Source organism: Chrysochloris asiatica, unplaced genomic scaffold (genome assembly GCF_000296735.1).
Source record: "Chrysochloris asiatica unplaced genomic scaffold, ChrAsi1.0 scaffold00024, whole genome shotgun sequence".
NCBI classification, from domain to species: Eukaryota; Metazoa; Chordata; class Mammalia; order Afrosoricida; family Chrysochloridae; genus Chrysochloris; species Chrysochloris asiatica.
Window position 1 is genome coordinate 5,698,947 of NW_006408542.1, and position 14,578 is coordinate 5,713,524.

At 39.0% G+C, this 14,578-nt stretch overlaps 1 pseudogene; it reads left to right on the forward strand.

Annotated features, from left to right (window-relative positions):
• Positions 1-11,762: 11,762 nt before the first annotated feature.
• On the forward strand, positions 11,763-12,468 carry LOC102812602 (annotated as a pseudogene).
• Positions 12,469-14,578: the final 2,110 nt, after the last annotated feature.

Here is a 14,578-nt window from a genome sequence, read left to right on the forward strand (position 1 = left end):
CGCTATGATTGGAACCAACTCAAAAGCACTTAACACTAGCAACCTAACATGTATCTGTATCTGTAGATTTTACAATGTACAATGTATCTGTAGATTTTACTTATTCCCTGCTGTGATCAATGATAAAATCATACTGTTTCCTCTTCCTCTTTCACACCTCCCTTTCTGCCTCTCTCAATCATTTTTAGTTTACTTTAGAATTGTTCAATACAATTGTATATTACTTCATTTTCCAGCTTCCAATAGTATCCTTTAACCCAGGAGCCAGCAAAATTTCTTTGTAAAGAAATAGTTTGTAAATATTTAAGGCTTTGCAGTTCAGATAGTTTTGTTACAACTGCTGAACTCTGTCTTTGTATCTGAAAGCAGTCATAGGCATATTGTAAATAATTGAAAGTGTGCCATTTTATTGGCTGTGTGCCACTAAAACTTTAATAGAAAAAAATGGGCAGCCTGTGGACCTCAGTTTTCCAACTTCTCCTTTCATCCACTGGGGTTCTGGTGTGGTGCTATAGGATAAGTACTGGACTGCTAACCACATAATTAGCAGTTCAAACCCACCAACCTCTCTCAGAAGCTCTATACAGGGTTGCCCTGAGTCAGCACTGACGCGGCAGCACAGAACTACACTAATACTTTTATTATAGGTTTTCCCAGTCACGTTAACAGCTGATATCGTTTTTCTTCTAATCCCTCAAGAAGGGCTTATGGAACTATACTCCCTAAATCCTCACATGTTCAAGCCTGTTCATTGCCTTTAAAATTGACTAAAAGATGGTGGGGTTATACAGTCTTCATATCACACTTCCTTTCTAGAAAGATTTTGGAGTCATGCGGTTTTGGAATTTAGGAATGGCTTGAAACACTTCAACCTCCGGGACTCTGAAATCTGATCGCCAACAATGTCATAGTTAGAATGCAAACCCAGAGAAGCCGAGCTGGCTGCACGAGCGTATATCTGTTTAGCTGGAAAAGCCAAAGAAGGGACTTCTCTTAGGTTAAGTCTGGTGACTGGCAGAGGTTCTTAACATTCTGATAGAGCCCACTTGCAAACAGAGCTTTACCCAAAAGGAATGATCTCAGTGAGGCCAGCTTTAAGTATTGCTGTTGTTAAGTGCCATCAAGTCGATTCCAACTCATAGTTACCTAGTATGACTGAGAAGAACTGACTGATAGGGTTTCCTGAGCTGTTATCTTTATGGAAGCAGATCATTTCATCTTTTCATCACAGAACTTCTGGTGGATTTAGACCATCAGCTGAGTGGTTAGCCATTGCGTCACTAAGACTCCTACTTCAAGTAGTAGAGGCTGGAATTAGAGACTAGGGGGATGAGAGCCTACAGAGCTTCTAAAACCACCCAGAGCTGAAGCCACCTCTACTGTCTCCCTATACAAACACCCTGATAACAAGGAGAATGAATAGGAAGAGCTATAAACCAAGCATTGACTGGAAGCATGCGTATTACTTTTTCCTTTAAATGTAATTCAACTTGAAAAGACTCATCTTATCTGGTGCAAACGAGTAAGGGAAAGTGTGTTGTTTCAGTGGTGCAATAAATAACCTCTCATTATGAGAAATGTGATTCCTCAGCCCACAGAGCCATTTGGTAACCATAATCTGGCACTGAAGAAGCCTTGCTTGTGAGACGAGAGCTATCCGAGCCACTTCCCTTTTCAAACAACTTCAGCTAATGGCTCTCCATGCTATTAGTGGAAAGAGTCCAAGCTATCTTTGATTTGTGGTCACTTGATTGAGTCCTGGAAGGAGAGGCCAGATTTTCAAGGAGAAATAATTGCCTGGGAAGATGGCAGAGTGATATGATTTCTGGGGAGTCTGAGAGACCACAAATTTGGAGAAACTTAACCCCTCCAGAGAAATGAAAATACATGTCAAAGGTTTCTCACTCCCATGCCATCCCCTTTCTTTCCTCAAACTGCAGCGGGGGTTTTTCCCCTCCTTTCCAGTTTTCCTGACATTGGTAATATTTAGAAATAAGAGGGATCTTCCTGGGTCCATGAGGGTCTGCCACACAAAGCCAGAAGCCCTTTAGAAAATGATCCAGCAGAGCAGCATGGCTGACAAGTCAAAACACTTTTCATGCTTAGAAACTTGTCTCACATTCTAACCAGAGCTATATCCTTATAGACTAGGGCCACCTGGTGGAATGGGAGAAACGAGGAAAATTAGGAGGACCTGGGAAGCTTACATTTTGCCTGGGGTTAAAGATTTCCTTGGGCAAAATCTTTGTCCTCAGAGTGTACCTAAAACTCTACCTGAATTTAAAATACTTACTCCAGCCATCATTGGACAGTCAAAGTAGGGAAGACAGTCATCTGTGAGGCTACTATATAGACCACCCCTTACTAATAAGAAGAGGGACACCATTTTGTAAAATCACATGACCATCTGCATGCTTCTGGCCCATTTTAGGAGTCTTTGGTACCACTTGATCTGAAAGGAAATTTCCATAAAACTCAACATTGGACTAACATTGCTTCACAGGTGGAAAGAAAGATACCAATGGGACAGCTGACCTTGTTTTAAGAACAATCAACAGCTGAAAGCCATCTCAGGCAGGATTAGAAGGGACCTTTTTTTTTTTTTTTCTTTGTAGTACATTTTTATTTTTTGAGAATGTTAAATTTAGTGGCAAAGTTAGTACAAAGAGTCCTCATATACCCTGTACTTGTTTCCTCTAATGTTATGTTAACATCTTACATAACCATGGTACATTTGTCAAAACAGAAATTAGCACTGGTACAATGTCATCAGCTAAATTCTAAGACTTTATTCAGATTTCATCGGTTTTTCTACTCATGTCCCTTTTATTGTTCCAGGATCCCTTCCAGGATCCTACAGTGCATTTAGTCATCTTGTCTCCTTAGCCTCCTCCAGTCTGTGACAGCTTTTCAGACTTTCCTTACTTTTCGTAGATAATTTTGAGGAGTACAGGTCAAGTATTTTGTAGAAAAACCCTGAATTTGGATTTATCTGATGTTTTCTCAGTTAGCATGGAAGCTTTTACAATAATGGTCATATGTAATATTTGTCCTTTTGTGACTGACTAATTTCACTCAGCCTAATGTCTTCAAAGAGTCTTGGTATGGCACTGTGGGTTAATGTGCCAGACTGCAAAGCCATCTGAACGTCAAGGTTGGTGGTTCAAGTTCACCAGTTGGCTCCTTGAAAACCCTATTTAGGGTTGCTATGAATTGGAATAGACCCGTCGGCACTTAACAACAACAATGTCCTCAAGCTTGCACTGATGTTTTCTCATAATTAGAATATAGTTCTGGGTTTCAAGGACGCATACTAAAATGCCTACAAGGGATTTTTTTTTTTTTTTAAGAGCAAATAGTTCAGAAGTAACTGACTGACTTCAAGCCAAACGATATTTAGTTTGTTACACTTTGTTATTTTGAAGAAATTTCTCAAAATTTAAAAACTCAAGATAGTTTTCCAATTCAGATTCTCAGCTCCTCCTTAAGATTAGATAGAGCTAGTGACTCCAACACTCCGCAGCAATCAGAGGTCAGCACTGAGGAGCAGGTGACCCCTCTATGGATGTCTTCTCCAGATCCCCTTGTCCTGTGTCTCCTGGACACTGAAGCCCAGTACCCTTTGCCATTAGTCATGTCCACAGTGTTGGTTTTCTTAAAGAGATAGTTCCTTTAATTTTACCATATTTCTGTCACTACAAAAATTAGCCCAAGTGGCTCCACACTTCAAGAAAAATAGGCAAGAGCAAGAATTGTGATGAACTGAGTCTCAAGGAAATGGTACTTTTCCTTATAGTTAGAAATGGCATGGATGCACACTCTAAAAACCATGTGTAATTCTACATGACTATTGTCTGACATGGTCCGCACCTCTTCCTTGCCAACAGAATGGAGGAGTGTGGGTTAAGAGGGAAAGGCAATCATAAGGAAAGCCCTGACTACCTCCACCTATCCCTAGTACCTCCCAAGATTGTTCCCCAGACGAAGTTCATATCCCTTACCTGGAAATAGCCTTGTCATCTACACAAAACCATGCAGTGGGATCCGCATAAATGGGCTTACTCTGGCCAGGAATTTCAAGTACTTCAACTTTCACCTCAGAAGAGAACCTGCAATCAGGGAAAGGATCTTCCATGCCTTTTGTCATTTCTGTACTATCTGGTCTGTTAGAGTTATAGTGAGGAGCTCAATGATTTCTCCCCTACCCCCCACTTCTTCTTCCCCAATATCTATGAGGGGAACAACCCATCACATCACATTCCCATCTAAGCCCTAGCCTCTTCCACCCCAGGCAAAGTAATAAATTTCCCAGCTCCTCCTAATTTTCCTCCTTCTCCCATCCCACCAGGTGACCCTAGCCTTGAAGGCTATATATAGCTCTGCTTAGAATGTAACCATCAAGTGTTGAAGTGGTTACCAAGCCAACTTTGTAAGCATATCACTAATTTGATGAGACCCACTTGGTGCATCACAACCACAAATTGGGTGGGGAAGGAACACACCAGGTGAAAGGAGTAAGCACTCAATTAGGAGCCAGAAACTCTGGAATTTGGTCCTGGCTCCATGCCTAGATGGTTATAAGACAAATCACTAACCTCTCTGAGCCTGAATTACCTTAGTTATCAAATGTATTAGAGTTTAACTTCTGAGCACTTGGCTTGTGGAGGGCTGTGGTTTATAGCTGGAGTCTTAAACCCATTTGAGTCGACATAAATTCAGTCTCTATTGAGTTTCTTACCCTAACCAGCTCTGGTAGTGTAGTGGTTATGAATCGGGCTGCTAACCTCAAGGTTGGCAATTCAAAACTACCAGTGGTTCTGCAGGAGAAAGATGGGGCTTTCTGCTCCTGTAAAGATTTACAGCCTCAGAAACCTTGTGTAGGGTTACTATGAGTCAGAAGCGACTCCACAGTACTTAACAACAACCACCACCAGCAATGCAAAAAAGTTTTGCCCTCAGGCAGAATGCCTCTGAAAATGAATTGCTTGAATTCCTCTGGCCAGCCCAGGGAGAGGCAGACTTACCCTTAGAGATTTGCCTGGGGTTGCCCTTAATGGAAATTGTGGTACCAAGGTCACATGGTTATAAGAGCCCCAGAACCAACACTATCAGCTTTTCTAAACTGAAGTTGTGTACATAGCTGACATTTCCAGCAACAAGGTAGACTACACAAGCACACTACACAAACCCTCTACAGGAAGCTATGGAAGACCAAATGGACAGTTGCAGGTGATAATCTCGGAAACCTGTGCTCCAGGGGAAAGGCTAGAGATGTGGATTGAATATTTACTAGAAGAAACTGAATACAAGCAGTGAAAAAGCACACAGACAGGTGAATTGTGTCGGCTGGCCAGACACTGTTCAGCCATCTTGAACTTTTGTGAGCAGCTTTGGAGGCAAAATTGAACTGGCAGCACAGATGCAAACACTAGTAACTGGTGATGAGAAAGAGCCAAGTCTTTCTTGTTCCCCACACTGCTCTGGTGACCAGAGGCATGGCAAGCCCCTATCCTCATCCACTCCCAGCATAGCCCCTACTCTCTTGGAGGAAGGAGCCTCAGTGTGAGCTGGGCAGTTGTGAGCTGCAACACTCTAAGTCACAGGCTGCCAACACCACTCTGGCACTTGGATTCAAGTAATCCCTGCTCAAGACCCAAAGAACTCACAGAGCCAATCCCGGCCAGCCTTAGCCTAGCAAAACCTTTCATAACCAGGCACCCTGCCCCTGGCTTCCCCCTGGGCCTGAAAGACCTGACCTCTGCAACCTTTGGGGCATGCACAAACTACTTCCAGGTTGGGTGCCCTGAACATAGGTACAACATAGGCCGATAGGAACTCCATCCAGAACCAGGAAAGCCACAGTCTCATCCCCCTGCTATATACCTCATAAGCTCCTTGACCATCAGGAGCCACCCAGAGTTTTCTATCTCTGGGTCCAGAACCTGCCCTGGTTGTTGCTTTGTTTTTTTCCTTTTGTTGTTTCTGTGTCTTTATTCTTTCTTCTCCTTCTTTTTCCCTTCCCTTGTTTTTTTTTTTTGTCTTTTCTATCTCTGCTTTTGTTTCTTTTTTTCTTCTGTTTAGTTTTTATTCCTTCTTCTTTTTTTCCTCTTGATTTTTCTTTCTTCTTTCCTCTCCCTAGTCTTGCTTAGTATTTTTCTTTCTTTTTATTTTCTCTTATTTTTCTTTTTTGCAGTTTTAGTTTTTCTTTTCCTCTTTTCTCATTTTAGTTATTATATTCTTTTTTCTTGTTTTGGAAGAAGTGTAGCCAGAGTGCTCCTTGAAGGCCAAGATGGCCAAACTTCATCTCTCATATTGTGAGGAGGGACCAGTTGCTGGAGAAGGACATCATGTTTGGTAAGGTGGAGGGTCAGAGAAAAAGAGGAAGACCCCAAACAAGATGGAATGGTTCAGTGGCAACATCGATGGAGTCAAGTGTGGCAACAGTAGTGAGGTTGGCCCAGGATCAGGCAGTGTTTCATTCTGTTGTACATTAGGGTCGCTATGAGTCAGTACCAACTCGATGGCCCCTAACAACAACATGTTTTTCTTAATTTTTTCTTGTCCTATGTTGTTTGTTCGTTTATTTGGGTTTTTTATGTGTATGAGTTTTATTTTCTTGCTCCATCCAAAAGGGAACAGCAGCTGTGCCCTTACAGTCAAGTCATAACCACACCCTCTGCAGTCCCACCAACTGGGCAAGAGCCAATACCAACTCCTTTACCACCTGATCAATGATAGACAACAGCCAACACAGTAAATTATCAATACACTTTGACTGCAAGTTTGATAAATTTCAGACTGAGGAAGTTGTTGTTATGTGCCGTGCAATTGGTTCTGACTCATAGTGACCCTGTAAGTGTTTCTGAGGCTGTAAATTTCTACGGGAGCAGAAAGTCTCATCTTTCTCCGCAGAACAGCTGGTAGTTTCGAACTGCTGACTGTGAGGTTAGCAGCCCGATTTGTAACCACTATGCTACTAGAGCTCCTTGAAAAAATTGGTAGAATTCTTCAATTTCATCATTGATGACACTAACGGTTGGTGTGTAATTTTGAATAATAGTGGTTTTAACTGGTCTTTCTTGTAGGTATAGTCATATTATCCTGTCACATACAGTGTGGTACTTCAAAAGAGGTCTTGAAATATTCTTTTTTATGATGAATGCTATGCCATTCCTTTGAATTTATTGTTTCTGGCATAGTTGTTGTTGTTGATGCCATCAAGTCGGTTCCAACCCATAGCGAACCTGTATAGGGTTTCCAAGGAGCAGCTGGTGAGCTTGAACCACTGACCTTGCAGTTCAAACGGCTTTGCAGTCTGGCACATTAACCCACAGCGCCACACCAGGACTCCTCTGGCATAGTAAACCATAAGATTGTCAGATTCAAAATGGCAAACACCAGTCCATTTCAGCTCACTAATACCAGAATATCTATATTGATGTGTTCCATTTTTGACAACTTACAATTTTACTAGATTCATTCTTTGTATATCCCATACTTTGAACAGGAAGACATTACCATAATAAATATCTGTGCTCCCAATCAAAGAGTCTCAAAATACAGAAATCAAATGTTAATGGAATTGAAGCATAGACAATTCTACAAAAATAGTTGTTGTGTTGTTAAGCGCTTTCAAGGTGGTTCCAACACATAGTGATCATGTATAGCTAGTTAGTGGGTTTAAACCGCTACTGACCTTGCAGTTCAAACTGACCTTGTAATTGAGTTCTTATCCTACAGTGCCACTATGCTACAAAAATAGTAGGAAATTTTAATATACCATTTTTGATAAAGGGCAGAACAACTAGAAGAAACTCAATAAAGACACAGAACTAAACAACACAATCAACCAACTTGACCTCATAAACTTATACAGAGCCAGTAACCCAACAACAGCACAATATACATTCTTTTCCAGTGCACATGGAACATTCTCCAAAATAGACCTTATGTTAGGCCACAAAGTAGGCCTTAATAAATTAAAAACATCAAAATACTACAAAGCATATTTTCAAATCACAATGCTAAAAATTCAGAAATCAACAATAGGCAGATCAAGGGAAAAGTCAAATACATCCAAGTTGAATAACATCCTGTTTAACAGCTACTGGGTAACAAAAGATATAAAAAATGAAATAAAAAATTTGTTGAATCAAATAAGAACAAAAACACAACATATCAAAACCTTTGTGAGACAGCAAATACAGTGCTTAAAATAGCAATTTATAGCTTTAATAAAAAGCACATATCCAAAAAGAAGAAAGACCTAAAATTAACACTTTAACCCAATATCTCTAACAATTAGAAAAAGAGCTTCAGAGTAAGTCTACTACCACCAGAAGAAAAGAAATAAAGATCAGAGCAGAAATAAATGAAACAGAAAAACAATAGAAAGAATCAACAAGACAAAAGCTGGTCCTTTGAAACCAACAAAATCAACAGGCCACTGGCAAATCTAACAAAAGATAAAGAGAAGATGCAAATAACATGAATAAGAAATTATATGGGTGACATCACAAAGAAGTAATGGAAATATAAACATAATAGCAACACTAAGAAGAATTGTAATCCAAAAATTTGAAAATGTAGAAGAAATGGACAGATTTTTAGAAACATAGGATCTACCAACACTAACACAGACTAAAGTAGAAACTGAGCAGAGATCCATAACACAAGAAGAAAATGGTCATGTTATTAAAAAAAACTCTCAACAAGAACAACAAAGCCCAGAGCAAGATGGCTTTACTGGTAAACTCCACCAAACATTCAGTCTGACCAGGGATTATGATGAATTGATTTGCTGCCTGTCACAATTTTGTGACAAATTTATTTCACTTTCCATCTTCTATAAATAGATACATGGATATGAATCTTTTGGCCACCATTATGACAACCTAACAATGGTCTTAATCTGGATAATTTGTGTTTGTTTTTGTCTTGTTTTATCCTGTTTAAGACTTAATAAAAGGGTCTCTATAATATACAAAGTCAGTATAAACTGCAAGATCGGCAGTTCAAACTCACCAGTCACTCTTCAGAAACCCTGTACAGGATCACTATGGGTTAGAATTTACTCGACGGCACTTAACAACAACAACAACATAATATACATGGACTCCTAGTGTGGTGCTGTAAAATCAGCAGTGGACTGTGAACTGCAAGGTCAGGAGTTCACACCCACCACCTGCTACTCAGAAACTCTATACAGGGTCACTATGAGTCAGAATTGACTTAATGGCACTTAACAATAGCAATAATAAACACAGAGTCATGATGTGACGCTATAGGAGAAGCATCCAATCACCAGGTGAGTTTGTTCAAATTTACCAATCGCTCCTAGGAAATCCTATACAGAGTCGGGCTGGAACCTTAAGGTAGGCAATTTGAAACTACCAGCTAGTCTATGGGAGCAAGACGAGGCTTTCGGCTCCTATAAAGATTTACAGTCTAGGAAACCTTATAAAGGGTCACTCACTATGAGTCAGAACTGACTCCATGGCACATAACCAAGCAACCAACCTGGGTCAGAACTGAACAACACTTAACAACAATAACAACATAATATACATTCGAATTTGGAGTTTTTTCTTCCCTACAACACAAATCAAGTGCTATTTGTGCCTACAATGTCAACTTCCTGATTTCTGTGATGTGTAAAGGTGACCAGACTATAGCATAAGCTTCCTAGCTGGTCCCCTTCATTCCAGGCCCTGTTATATTCTTCTTTGTATCCCCACAGCAGTTGAGTTTTCTCCATCTTCCATCTCCACTTACGTCACAATCCCGGCTTATTTTTCCTTCCTGCATCCTGACTTCTAATAGAGTTGCCTGGAGGCAATTCCTATTTGAACATGGGGCCTAGTCCAGTGATACATACCCAAGGGCTTGGTATAGAGCATGTTGTCATATATATTTTCTGAATGAACAAATGAATCTAGCAATCCGGAAAATAAGATAGTATATGTAAAAGTGCTTTGTAAAGTATCAGACTTTAGCTAAATGTAAGGAAAAAGGCAATCTACAATAAGAGGGAGTTGGCAGAAGAATGATGAGGCAGTGAAAGACACAGGCGGAGTGAAGGAGTTAAAGGAATAAACAAAAATACTGTTATATACACAATCTGGCAATAACAGTAATCTGTGGACCTTTCTGACCACTTGTCTGTCAAGTTTGTGTTTTAAACAGGGTCACCCATGGTGAACAGGTCTCAGCTGAGCTCCAGATTAAGCCAGACTTAGGAAGAAAGAGAGGCAAACTACTTCTGAATGTTTATCCAGTAAAAACCTTAAGAAAAGCAGTAGAACATTGTCATGTAGAGTGCCAAAAAATAAAAGCATTATGAACAGCACCAGAATACTGGCAGATAAAATGCCAGAAGATGAATCCCTCAGGTTGGAAGTCACTCAAAATATGACGGGAAGAATTGCCTCCTCATATTAAAGTGGCATGATGACATGGATGGGGCAGAACTCAAAATGAGGAGAAACAGATGTAACATCCATTAATAATCAGAACATGGATTGAACAAAGTATAAGTCTAGGAAAATTGGAAGTTGCCAAAAATGAAATGAAGCCTATAAAGGTTAACACCCTAGGGATTAGTGGGCTGATATGGAATGATATTAGCCACTTTAAAATCTGAAAAACACATAGTGAAATTCCCAGTTTACTCCGGTAATGACCAATTGAAGAGGAATGATTCCCATTCAACATCAAAAAGAGCATTTCAAGATCCATCTTGAAGTATAATGCTGTCTGTAATAGAATAATATCCATACAACTTCATGGAAAACTAGTTAATACCATTATTCAAATGTACGAACCAACCACTAAAGTCAGTGATAATGAAATAGAAGAATTCTATCAACTTTCTCACGCTGAAAGTGATTGAACATGCAATAAGATGTATTGATCATTACAGGTGATTAGAATGTGAATGTTGGAAACAAATAGGAAGGATTAGTAGTTGGAAAATATGGTCTTGGTGATAGAAACAATGCTGGCGATTGCATGATAGAATTTTGCAAGACCAATGACTTATTCTTTGTGAATATCTTTTTTAAACAATATAAAAGATGGCTCAACACATGGACCTCGCTAAATGGAGTACACAGAAATCAAATTGACCATATCTGTGAAAAGAGACAGTGGAAAAGCTCTATATCATCAACCATAGCAAGGCCAATGAACAGACCATCAATTGTTCATATGCAAGTTCAGGATGAAGCTGGAAAAATTTAAAACAAGTTCACAAGAACCAAAATATGACCTTAAATATATCCCACCTGAATCTAAAGATAATTTCAAATACAGATTTGATGCACAAGACACAAATGACCAAAGACCAGAAGACTTGTGGGATGACATCAAAAACATCATACAGGAAGAAAGGAAAAGGTCATTATCAGATAAAAAAGAAGAAAAAGACCAAAATGGGTGTCAGGAGAGACTCTGAAACTTGCTCTCCAGTGTAGAGATGCTATAGCAAATGGAAGAACTGAGGAAGTAAAAAAGCTGAACTCGAGAAGACAAAGTCAAGTATTATAATGAAATGTGCAAAGACCTGGAGTTAGAAAACCAGAAGGAAAGAACATACTCAGTATTTCTCAAGCTGAAAGAACTGAAGAAAAATACTCGAGCCATAACTTGCAATACTGAAGGTTTCCATGGACAAAATATTAAACAATACAGAAAGCACCAAAAGAAGATGGAAGGAGACGAGCATTGCAGAGATGAAGTACTCGCAGCTGAAAACATCCGTGATGGCACCTAATGGAAGAAAGCACGCAGAGAAATCTGTGAAGCAAACAAACCATGGAGGAACAGATCATCCATGCCTATGATTTTGAGAACATTGAGAGGAATCTGAGTGGTGCCGAACAGGATTTTCTAGAAGGAAAGATTACAGCAATTGATAAGCATGGGAAGAAAAGGTCTTCCACAGGAATGATGGCGCGAGATCTTGGGGGTGAAGTACAGAATATGCTGGAAAGATTTGGAGCTGACATTAACAAGGCTCTTCTTGCAAAGAAAAAATAAATTAGAACTGTATACCCAGGCTTCTTTCAAAAACAGTAACCAGAAAATTGAAAATGTTTGGAAAGCACAACAAGACCAAAGACACAAACTTAGCCAGGAATATTCTCAGCAGTTTCAGAGTTTGTTTCGGCAGTGGGATATGGATATGCAGAAAACTGAGGAACAAGAAGAAAAACTGACTAATATGTTTCAACAACAACAAAAGATTTTCAACAATGCAGAATTGTTCAGATTCAGAGCCTGAAAGCAGTTAAGCAATTATATGAGTAGTAAAGAGTATGCAGGAAATGGAGAATAATCATGAAAAATGGTGTGCAAAATGAGCTTAGAAAAGAAATGGCTATGTTGCAGAAAAAAATTATGATGGATACATAGCAGCAAGAGATGGCAAGTGTTCGAAAGTCTCTTCAATCCATGCTATTCTGTTGACTCTTGAAGGAAGAACTTGAACCTAAGTAATACACAATTATAACATTAGCTATGGGTATGTAAGTCTCTACAGTGGTTTAAAAATTCTAGTGTAGATTATATCGTATCACATCCTGTTATTATTAGCTTGTTTGCAGACAGCCCCCTTTCTGTAAACCCTGAATAAAATCTAAAGAGTTTTGTGAGTAACAGCAGTTCTAAAACTATGTGTATCAGTCTTCCAGCTCTTTGGTATTAACAGTGAATTTTCCTCCCTAACACTGTCAATTAACTTGAGCAATAAAGATTATTTAAATTAAAAAAAAAAAAAAAAGGAGATGGAAGAAATACACAGAGCCACTGTATCAAAAAGAAATGGTCAATGTTCAACCATTTCAAGAGATAACATATGATCAAGAGCCAATGATACTGAAGGAAGAAGTCCAAGGTTCTCTGAAGCCATTGATAAAGAACAAGCTCCCAGGAATTGATGGACTACAAATTGAAATCTTTGAACTAACTGATGCAGCACTGGAGTGACTCACTCATCAATGCCAAGAAATTTGGAAGAGCTCACCATAGATGAATGAGTGCCTATAGTGCTGCCTCGGTTTGTTGAAAGATTATAATTTGTGTTCCATCAGTTCCTGGGAGCTTCTTCTTTACTTGCAGCAACACTAGGAAACTAAGACAGTGGACTTCTGTCAAAATGAGAAAAAGTGAAAGAAAGCTTTCTCCCACTTAAGGATTAATCAAGACCAACATAACTTCGGAGATTAGTGAAGATGGGCTATGTTCAAAATAGTCTACACCATAACCCAACAATTTCTCTTTTAAATCTATATCCTATAGACTCTGAAACAGGAACACCAAGAGACATGCAATTACAAGGATGTTAAGTGCAATATCATTTATAATCATGAAAACTGAAAGTAACTGAAATGTCCATCAACTGACCAATAAACAGCTGTATGGTTATTTCTATATGCATGTACATATAATTGAATAGTAAATAAACATCTGTATGTACTATAACCGAATAGTACAAAGTGGTTTCAATTGATAAATTGCAATCTACATTCACAGATTTCAAAGAGTAATATTGAATGAATAAAGTGGTAGTGTGATAGAATTTATGTAATATTTTACATTTATAATCAGATGAAAGTATACTGATATATAAGTAACAAAATATAAAACATGAAGTAGACTGTACCAAACTCTACATAAAGATTCCCTCAGGGGACAGAGAAACGGGAATGGGAAAGAATACTAATCTATTAAAACCAGGTGTCACTGAATCAGTTCCAACTCATGGAAACATCATGTGTATCAGAGTGGAACTATGCACCATAAGAGATTTTTACATTTTGCTCTTTTGTAAAGAAATATATAACATAATTGCTGACTTTTAGGATGTAGATCACCAGACCTTTCTTCTGAAGCACCTCTCTGTATGGATGTGTGTGTGTGTGTGTGTGAGAGAGAGAGAGAGAGAGAGAGAGAGAGAGAGAACAAGAGAAACAGAGACAGAGAGAGAGAGAGACAGCCAGAGAGAGAGAGAGCTATAGTCACTTCCAACTCATAGCAACTGGTGCATTTCAACTGCCCACCTTGAGGTTAGCAGTCCAGTGCTTATCCTACAGAGCCACACCTGTAGGTTGACTCAAACTGAACCTTTCAGTTAGCAGCTGAGCTCAATAACTATTTGCATCCTCCAGAGACTCCAATTTCATTAAAGCACCCATCACATTGGACATGACAGTTTTAAAAGCCACAATTAAAATATTCCCTGATCCACGTCCCTGATTCTTTCCTTTCTCCTACCCCTTCAAATATCACACTGACATCATTCTTGTGATCATAACAACATGCAACACACTCATACATATGCATATTTTTCCTCTACATTTGTAAAAATTGTCCTCATAGTCATTCTTAAAGGCTAAAAATGTAAGAAGGTTGAAACAGAAGACAAAGTTTGCTGATGAGAAATGATGGGCTTTGTATTCATCCACTTAGCAACAAAAATGCAGCTGCAGATGTGGAAAATTTAAATTAAGCAAGAGAACATTCATTTAGGAGTATTTATTTTTAAGATTCTGAATAAAATTCCTTTATTTTTGCAAGC